At 43.9% G+C, this 10,567-nt stretch overlaps 1 protein-coding gene across 4 annotated transcripts in view; it reads right to left on the bottom strand.

The window, feature by feature from the left end:
• The window catches only part of GGACT (gamma-glutamylamine cyclotransferase), a 69,875-nt gene that overhangs the window by 43,287 nt on the left and 16,021 nt on the right, over positions 1–10,567 (bottom strand). The window contains exons 1-2 of one of the 4 annotated variants that reach the window (XR_004678862.1): positions 3,038–3,070; positions 2,054–2,277 (exon numbers count right to left, since the gene is read on the bottom strand). The exons of 2 other annotated variants lie outside the window; for them this stretch is intronic. The gene's annotated coding sequence lies outside the window, so the exon portion shown is untranslated. Of the gene's footprint in view, positions 1–2,053; positions 2,278–3,037; positions 3,071–10,567 lie in introns of those variants that run through there. One more of the 4 variants, XR_004678861.1, reaches the window with a different exon arrangement.

Genomic DNA, 10,567 nt, shown 5'->3' with positions numbered 1-10,567 from the left:
GTTGTTTAAGCGACTGCCTTCGGCTCAGGTCATGGTCCTGGAGTCCCAGGATCGAGTCCCACATCGGGCTCCCTGCTCGGCGGGGAGTCTGCTTCTCCCTCTGATCCTCTTTCCTCTCGTGCTCTGTCTCTCATTCTCTCTCTCTCAAATAAATAAATAAAATCTTAAAAAAAAAAAAAGAAAAAAGAAAACACAGGGGGGAAGCTCCTTGACATTGGTCTTGGCAGCAAGTTTTTAGATATGACACCAAAAGCACAAGCAACAAGAACAGAAATTGGTGCGACTGCATTAAACTAAAGAGCTTCTGTACAGCAAAAGAAACACTTAACAGAATGAAAATGCAACCTACTGAATGGAACAAAATATTTGCAAACCATATATGTGATAGAGGGTTAATATCCAAAATATGTTTGAAAAAAACACATACTACTCAATAATGAAAAAAACAAAAACAAACAATCTAATTAAAACATGGGCAGAGGAACTGAATAGACATTTTTCCAAAGACATAAAAATGGCCAACAGGTACATGAAAAGGTGCTCAACATTGGGGAAATGCAAATCAAAACCACAATGTGATATCACCTCCCACCCTTTAGAATGATTATCACCAAAAAGATGAGCTAACAAAGGTTGGCAAGGATATAGAGAAAAGGCAACCTTTGTACACTGTTGATGGGAATATAAATTGGTACAGTCACTATGGAAAACAGTATGGCTAGATCATGTTTGGTCACAGAAAAATTAAAAATAAAACTACCATATCATCCAGTACTCCCACTTACAGGTATATACCCAAAGAGATATCTGCACTCTCATGTTCATTGCACTATTTACAATAGCCAAGATATGGAAACAACCTAAATGTCAACAGATGAATGGATAAAGAAGATGTGGTTGTGGTTGTGTGTGTGTGTGTGTGTGTGTGATATGGAATACTATTCAGCCATGAAAAAGATGGGCCTTGGGGGCATCATGCTGAAAGAAAGAAGTCAGAGATAGACAAATACCTTATATTACTTATATGTGGACTGTAAGAAAGCCAAACTTGCAGAAACAAAGTGTAGCATGGTAATTACCAGGTGCTGGGGCTGGGGGAAATGGGGAGATGTTGGTCAAAGGGTACAAACTTCCAGTTAGAAGATGAACACGTTCTGGGAATCTAATGCACAGCATTGTGAATACTGCGTACAATACTGTATTATATATTGGACAGTTAAGAGAATAGATCTTAAATGTCACCACAAAAAAGAAATGATAGGGGCACCTGGCTGGCTCAGTTGGTAGAGCATGTGACTCTTGATCTCAGGGTTCTGAGTTCAAGCCCCATGATCAGTGTAGTGATTACTTAAATAAAACTTAAAAAAAAAAGAAATGATTTGGGACGCCTGGGTGGCTCAGTCCGTTAAGCGTCTACCTTTGGCTCAGGTCATGATCCCAGAGTCCTGGGATCAAGTCCCACATCGGGCTCCCTGCTCGGCGGGGAGCCTGCTTCTCCCTCTGCCTGCCACTCCCCCTGCTTGTGCTCTGTCTCTCAAATAAATAAATAAGATCTTAAAAAAAAAAGATAAATATGTGACATGATAGAGGTATTAGTTGACACTATGGTGGTAATCATATTGCAATATATAAATGTGTCAGATCAACACACTGTATGCCTTAAACTCATACAACAATTACATCTCAACAAAGCTGGAAAAAAATCAATGGAATATTCTTTTTGGAGTAATGGAAATGTAGAATTAGACAGTAGTGATGGTTGCGCAACCTTGTGAATATACTAAAAACCACTGAATCATGCACTTTGATATGGTGAATTTTACGGTATGTGAATTACATCTCAATAAAAAATAACTGGTTAAAAAAAATCAGTGGAACAGAATAGAGAGCCTAGAAGTAGACCCACACTTTGATAAAGGTACCAAGGTCTTTCAAGAATGGACAGTCTTTAAAACAAATAGTGTTGGATAAGAGGATACCTGTATGCAAACAAAACAAAACAAAACAAAACCTCTTATCTCACTCCATACACTTAAATTAACTCAAAATGTATACAACTGTAAAGACTAAAATTCTAGAAGAAAAGCTTTTATTAGGACACAAGAAGTACAAATAATAAACAGAGAACATGTATAAGTTGGACTTCATCAAAATCAAAATCTTCTGCTCTCAAAAGGCTCTGATGATTAAATGGAAAGGCAAACTCAGCCTGGGGAAAATATCTCCAAAACACACACAGGTAGACCTTGGAGATATGGCGGGTTCGATTCCAAAGCACTGCAATTCACAACAAAGAAAGTCAAATGAAATTTTTGGTTTCCCAGGCAGATAAAAGTTATGTTTACACGATACTATAGTCTATTAAGTGTGCAATAGCATTATGAATAAAAAACTATACATACCTTAATTTAAAAATCCTTCATTACTAAAAAATGCTAACCATCTGAGCTTTCAGTGAGTTGTAATCACTGATCATAGATAACAAATACAGTTCACCCTTGAACAACATGGGTTTGAACTGCATGGGTCCATTTATATGTAAGCTCTTTTTGATAAATACAGTCCTGTAAATGCTTTTTCTCTTCCTTATGATTTCCTTAATAACATTTCCTTTTCTCTAACTTACTTTGTTGCAAGACTACAGGATGTAATACATGTAACATACAAAATACATATTAATCACCTGTTTATGTTATCAGTAAGCCTTCTGATAACTGTAAGCTATTAGTAGTTAAAAGTCACATGCAGATTTTGGTCTGTGCAGGACTGTGCAGGGGGTGGGCATCCCTAACCCCTGCATTATTCAGCTGTTCAATATTAATGGAAAAGCTTGAAATATTGCAAGAGGTACCAGAATGTGACACACAGACATGAAGGGAGCAAATGCTCCTGGAAAAATGGCTCCGACAGACTTGCTTGGCACAGGGTGCCACAAACTCATTTGTTAAAAAAAAAAAAAAAATGCAGTATCTGCAAAGTGCAATAAAGTGATGTGCAATAAAAGTGTATGCCTATATGTATCTGATAAATTACTCACGTCCAGAATATACAGCATGAGCAGGGGTTGGAGCAGAGGGAGTGGAACAGAGGCAGAGGGAGAAGCAGGCCTCCTGCGGAGCAAGGAGCCCAACACGGGGCTTGATCCCAGGACCCTGGGATCATGACCTGAGCCGAAGGCAGACGCTTAACCAACTGAGCCACCCAGGTGCCCCTACAAAGAACTCTTAAAACTCAAGAAGAAGAAAAACAATCCAATTAAAAATGGGCAAAAGACTTAAACACTTTACTAATGATATATGAATCTCATAAGCACATGAAAAGATGCTTACTGTCATTGGTCATTAGGGAAAGGCAAAACTATAATGAGATACCATCACAGAATGGGTAAAATTGAAAAGACTACTAATATGAAGTGTTAGCAAAGATGTAGGGCAACTGAAACCCTTATACATTGCTTTCAGAAAACAGTGCAGCAACTCTGGAAAACTATCTTTAAAAATTAAACATATATTTACCATACAGCTCAGCAATCTCACCCTTGGGAATATGCCCAAGGTAAATAATTTCACATACCTACATGAAGACCTGTACATGAATGTCTACAGCAGTTCCGTTCACAGTAGGCAATAGCTGGAAACAACCCAAATGTCCATCAACTTGAGAATGCGTTAAAACATTGAGGAATATAGGTGTAATAATATGGATAAATCTCAGTTGCATATGCTGAGTGAAGGAGGCCAGATGCAAAAGACTAGATGCTATCTGATGAACGTCTACTGACATTTTGGAAAAAACAAATCATAGGGACAGAAAACAGGAGTGGCTGCTCGGGCCGGGAGTAGGACAGTGAAAGTTGACTGCAAAGGGGTGGGAGGTAACTTTATGGGTTGATGAAAATGTTCTGTGTCTGATTGTGGTGGTGAGTACATGAGTATATATGAACTTTAAAAAAAATTATTGAACTTCAAATATTAAATAGGTGAATTTCATCTCACATAAATCAATAAAGACAATTTATTTTTTAAAGACTGGCCAAACATCAATATTTGTACAAAGTCCTTTTATCTACTATGATTATACTTGCTTTTTTTTTAAGATTTTTTAAAATTTTTAAGCAACCTCTACACCCAACATGGGGCTCAAGCTTACAACCCCAAGGTCAAAAGTCACGTGCTCTACTGATTGAGCCAGCCACGCGCCCCTGTACTTACCTTTCTTCTTTTTTTATTTTTAAAAAGGTTTATTAATTTATTTGAGAGAGAGAGAGGGAGGGCACATGGGGGTAGGCACCTAAGAAGGGGAGGGAGAGTCTTAAGCAGACTCTGTGCTGAGGGCAGAACCTGACGCGGGGCTCAATCTCACCACCCTGAGACCATGACCTGAGAGGAAACCAAGAGTCGGATGTTAAGGGGGACTAAGCCACCCAGGCGCCCCTGGACTTGCTTTTCTGTAATAGGTTAAGACTCCATAAATGTCAGGCCTTATCTTTCCCAAACTGATTTATCCATTCCTCTCTGTTCCAATTTCAATAAAGGTGGCTGAGAAGTCTCTTTATATTCTCTTTTTCTTAGCTTTTACCCAGGGCAGCTTAACTCAAGTCTACATCCAGAAACAAGGCAGAATTGCCCCCGGTTCAAGTTCCAGAGCCCCCACCAGGAATGACCCATTTCCTGGCTGGGTGAAAAACCCCTTCCTCAGCCAGGCCCTTGCAAAGCTTTCATAAGGACACGGAGCACCTGGTTCGGCCTCAGACACACAATGCCCGTTTCTACTGTTTTCACCTAATAACAACCGCCCCCCACCCCAAACACACACCCATCATCACTTGACCTCATTCTAAGCCTTTGATTGCCTGGGGTTTTTTGTTATAGACATTTCCATTTCTTCACATAATCTTTGTTTTCCTAGACTCTTGTCCAAGTTGTGTGTGTGTGTGGGTGCGTGTGTGTGTGCACGTGCGCCTGGGACACAGCGTCCTACAATACAGTGCAGAGGTTTTCTGAAGCACTAGGGCATGCGAGCTAACGAGACTGATGTAGATGTGGGGAAACTCTTTGCTATGCAGAATGTCTCTGACAGCGCAGGCTGCACTCCCCACCCCATCTCTTCCAGGGCTTACGATGATGGGGGTCGTTTGATCACAACATGCCCCCAGACCACCCAACAGTCACACTGTCCCATCTGCCCAGTCCCAAGGAGCACCTCCTTTCTCCCTGACTCTGCACCCCTAAGTAAGCTCCTGACTATACTCACCTGTCTCATTAAACATTAATATTCCTGGAACATTTTAAATTCTGTTTCAGTATTTCAAGTTATATTTCTTATTAACTTGCCATTAATGATCTAAACCTCCTTGAGCTCACCATTAATTATCTAAACTTCCCTGAACTCTGTTTTATATTTCCTTTTGGTTCTCATTTTCTCATATAAGCAAAATTTCCATATTAGTTACAAACTGTCCCAGAGAGCTGCTTATTCCTGATTGTTACCTTTTGCTCCATTACTCCCATTTCTGACCCATTGTAGAGCTTGTCTTGCCAGTGAGGGCTCTTTTGAGACATGGTGCCTATTTCAAAATGTGATTTTCAGAGGCCAAACATTCTCCAAGTGGTCCCCTTTTGCTATCTCCAGAATAAAAACAAGTCTGCAGTAAACATTCCCTTACTTAGAACTCAGCGATGCTGCTTACTGGGGGTGCTTTTCACACTTTTCCCCAGGGCGCCGAGATGGGCAGAAACACTGCCTGTTGTGGGACTGGCTTCAGGATCAGACAAGCCTGGGCAGTGACACTGGAAATGACCGAGCCTCTGAGCCTCAGTTTCCTTCTCTGTCCAATCACACAGTAGCACTTCACGGAGGTAGGGTGGGCCACCGCCCCCCCCCCCGAGATAACACAAGTGAAGCACCCAGCATGGAGCCCCGTGCGTGGAGGTACCCAACAAACGAGAGTCAGTTGAGGCCGTTATAACAAAAATACCACAGACTGGGTGACTTATAAACAACATGCACTTACTTCTCTCGGTTCTGGAGGCTATCAGAAGCCCGAGATGAGACTCCGGCAGATTCCGTGTCTGGGGGGCCACTCTCTGGCTCAAGGGTCGCATCTTCTCACTGTGGCCTCGCATATGAGAGGGCCGGGGGAGGGGCCGGAGGAGCTCTCTGGGGTCTCCTTGTAAGGGCACCAATCTCATCATGGGGGTTCCACGCTCGTGACCCAATCACCTCCCAAAGGAGGCTAGGATTTCAACATAGGAATTTGGGGGCACACAAACATTCAGACCATAGCAGAGTTACTTTCTAGGAAATAGACAAATAGAAAAACACTAATTCTGCTCAAAAGATCACTCTCCAGAGTCTCCCTGCTCCGAGTAGGTACTGGAAACAGAGGCTTATTGCCTGGGGTCCTCTCCCAAGCCGTGTGACGTAGTCGGATTCAAAAGGACTGGATCTGGGGCAGCCCTTGGGGGACCTCACTCAGCCTCACAGGGAGGAAACACCCATCTTGCCTTCCTCACCGTCTCTGCCATGATGCTCAAATTACTGGATGCACACAGAAGCACTGTGAAATTTTATTTTTCCATAAAACGACCAGCCCTGCCCGCCCCCTGTGCGGTCCTCCGGTCGCGTACACTTGACATAAATACTCCAGACACTCTATTCAACTAAGTTCGGGGAGGCTGACATCTTGATCTCCATGCTCACACTTTAGTTTCGCAAGAAAAGCAGTATTTCCTTGAAAGCTCACCAGTCTCTCCAAGCCTGGTGTGACTAACAATCACAGTGGGCACCTCGCCCACACACGGAGCCGGGTGTGCTTCCAAGCACCTGACACACCCTAGCTGATTCAAGCCTTACGGACACCTGTGAAGTGCGCTCCTTCCCGTCCATTCTGCCCCTGAAGGCGTGGAGACAGAGGGTGCAGCTGAACAGTGCTGACCTGACCAAGGTCACGCCGCTGTAAATAGCAGAGCCGGTCTGACTCCGGAGTTCAAGCCCTTACCCACCTCCAAACAGCTGCAGTCCCCACCAGGAGTCTCGCTTCCAGGAGCCCCAGCCCCCCATCTTCACCCTGAGGGGGGCGCAGGGGCTCCAGGCGGCTCTCGGGACAGCCCTGCGCCCGGCCCGGCTGTTTGCACTCCCACCCTGTAATTATAGCCTGAACCCCGCCAACCTATCCTGCTGCTGTTCCCTGAACCCCCCCGGCTCCCCCCAGTCCTACTCTTCTATGGGTACCTGACCCACCAGATGCACACCTTCCTGGCCACATCCAACCCATCCCTAAAATCTCAGCTCAGATCCTGCCTCTGTCCAAAGCCTTCTCTGCATCTGGGCGCGCTGGCCACGTGCTGCCCTACGTTCTGGTTATTTTCTCTCATTCAATTCCTGAAGGACAAGTGACACATTTTTAACCTGTTCCCCATAACACATCATGTGTGGAGAAAATGAATGAGTACATCTGCCTGGTCCTGGGAACTCTCAATTAGCCAATTCTTTTCTCTATTTTGATCAGAAAGAAAGAAATGACAACGAAACAATTTCCAAGTAGGTATTTAGTTCAAAACTGCCTTCTCCGACAACCAGAGTTACAAGGATCATCAGTTCACCGGAGACACACGTATTGTGTACTTACTGCAGATGGAGGACACAAAGTGATCGCTCATCTGCCTGTCCTGGGTCTGGACAGTGGCACAGTGCTTGGCATCCACCCAGAGCTTGCTGACGCTGTGAGGACAGACATGAGCTCTGCCCTCAAGCCTAAAGTCTAGAAGGAAAGTGGGGCAGGTGCTCAGAGAACTCAACAGTGGAAAGTGGCGTAAAAACTAAGTTTTAAACAAGATACACTGATTGTTACGGGCTGAATTGTGCCCCCCTTACCAAATTCATAGGTTAAAACCCTAAGCCCCCGCACTGCAGAATGTGGCTGTATTTGAAGACAGGGTCTTTAACGAGGTCACTGAGTTATAATGAGGTCTTCAGGCTGAGCCTCCTTAATCCAGTCTGACTAGTGACCTTAGAAGAAGAGGAAAGCTGGACCCACAGACAGCAGGGACGCTGGAGCTGAGGAGCGGCCTCGTGAGGGCACTAGGAGAGGGCTGCCGTCTGCCAGCCCAGGAGAGAGCCCTCAGGAGAAACCAGCGCTGCCCTGGACTCCCGCCTCCATACACTCTGTTGCTTGAGCCCCCACAGGATACAACGTGGGTGAACCTGGAACACATCCTAAGTGAAGGAAGCTAGACCTAAGATCACACGGCATTGGATTCCAGGATATGAAATTCCAGGGCAGGTCAATCATCCACAGACATGTGGTTGCCAGGGACTGAGGGGAATGAGGGTTGGGAAGTGAGTGTCGAGCGTACATGGAGTTTTCTTTCAGGGCGATGAAAATGTTCCAGAACTAGATGGAGGTGGTCGTACATCATTATGAAAGTGCTGAGTATCACTGAATTCTTCACTTTAAAAATAGTGAACTTTATGTTATGTGAATTTCACCTCAATAAAAACTAAATTAGGGGCGCCTGGGTGGCTCAGTCATTAAGCGTCTGCCTTCGGCTCAGGTCATGAGCCCAGGGTCCTGGGATCGAGCCCCACATCGGGCTCCCTGCTCGGCGGGAAGCCTGCTTCTCCCTCTCCCACTCCCCCTGCTTGTGTTCCCTCTCGCTGTCTCTGTCAAACAAATACATAAAATCTTTAAAGATTTTTTTTTTTTTAATTTACTTATTTGAGACAGAGAGAATGAGAGAGAGAGAGAGCACATGAGAGGGGGGAGGGTCAGAGGCAGAAGCAGACTCCCTGCCGAGCAGGGAGCCCGATGCAGGACTCGATCCAGGGACTCCAGGATCATGACCTGAGCCGAAGGCAGTTGCTTAACCAACTGAGCCACCCAGGTGCCCAAAATACATAAAATCTTTAAAAAAAAAACCTCTAAATTAAAATCTTTAAAAAGATACACATACAATATACTATTAGAATATAATGTCTTGAGTGACCAGGTGACAGTGTCTGTGCAGAAAGGGAGAGATGAATTCTGCTCTTTGTGTGATCTGGACGGGAACTTACCCTGAAGGGAGGGCAAAGGCCATCTTGGAGAGAAACAGGAGGGTGGGAGGGGGTGGCATTCCCAGCAGGAGATGGGCGGGACCTGCCCCCCCAGGAGGGTGGGGCTGGCAGGAGCCCAGGACAGGGCCTGACGGGGAGGGGAGGGTGAATGGAGGGGCGCCTGGGGTCTGCAGAGCCAACTTGGCTGAGCTCCTGAAACACAGGGGAAGTTTCACCATAGCTGTTTCTGGGCTCCTTCCCCAGAGAGTTTAATTTAGTAAGTCTGAAGTTGGAAACAGGAACCTGTATTTATAATAAAATACAACATTTTAATTTTTTAATTTTTTTTTTAAGATTTTATTTATTCATTTGAGATACAGAGATAGAGAGAGCACAAGCAGGGAGAGTGGGAGAGGGAGAAGCAGGCTCCCCAATGTGGGGCTCGATCCCAGGACCCTGAGATCATGACCTGAGCCGAAGGCAGACGCTTGACTGAGCCACCCAGGCGCCCCTAAAATACAACATTTTAAAAAGCTCTCTAGTGATTAATCTTTTGGGAAACTATTAATTTCTCGGTGAGTCTTTCCCACTTAGGGAAGGGTCTTTCAGGGATTTCCCCCCCAGCCTTACTGAAGTATAGCTGACAAATTAAAACTGTGCATATTTAGGGTATACATGTGATGATCTGACACATTGTGAAATGATCACCACCATCAAGCTCATTACCACACCCCTCACCCCACAGGGTCACTGTGCATCCCTAGGGCGGATTCCTCGCAGCTGAATTTTGTACGCTGTGCCCACCAGCTCCCATTTCCCTCTCCCCCTAGTCCCTGGCAATCACCCTTCCATCCTCTGCTTCTCTTATTTCAACATTTTCAGATTCCACATATAAGTGACATCATACAGAGTTTATCTTCCTGTGTTTGGCTAATTCCACTTAGCGTAACATTCTCCGGGTCCATCCATGTTGCTGCAAATGGCAGGATTTCCTTCTTTTTTATGGTTGAATAACATACATATATGATATGTATATAATACACCTAATATGAATAATAGTATATGAAATTCCATCATTTTATATATGTATAATATATGTATAATGGAATATTATACACACACACACTTTATTCATCTGTTGACAGACACTTTGGTTGTTTCCATATCTTTCCTATTGTGAGTAAGGTTCTTTAGTTTTATGCTGATGCTACTTTAGAATTACTAATTTTGGGGTGAAAGAGGCTTCACTATGCTCTGTTTACTTTAAAAACAGGGAAGGCATACTAATTCACGAGATTTTCTAGAAAAGATTTTTGCTTAACCTGCATCTATATGGAAAGTTCAATTAACCAGAAAAGCAAATTTTCCAAATGTTAAACATTTAAAATGTGTGGAAACCTGTATCTTTAAAAATAAAACGCTTCAATTGTCCAAGTGACACAAAAAGGAAAATAAAATACATAAAAATAAAGATAATATAGAAAACGATCCTAGGAAACTAAAAGGTGGTCCCTTCCACGTTCAGTACGTA

The sequence above is a fragment of the Mirounga leonina genome, unplaced genomic scaffold, assembly GCF_011800145.1.
Source record: "Mirounga leonina isolate KUSES-001 unplaced genomic scaffold, KU_Mleo_1.0 Mir_127, whole genome shotgun sequence".
NCBI classification, from domain to species: domain Eukaryota; kingdom Metazoa; phylum Chordata; class Mammalia; order Carnivora; family Phocidae; genus Mirounga; species Mirounga leonina.
The sequence above is the reverse complement of the archived record's forward strand: the minus strand, read 5'-3'. Positions and strand labels throughout refer to the sequence as shown.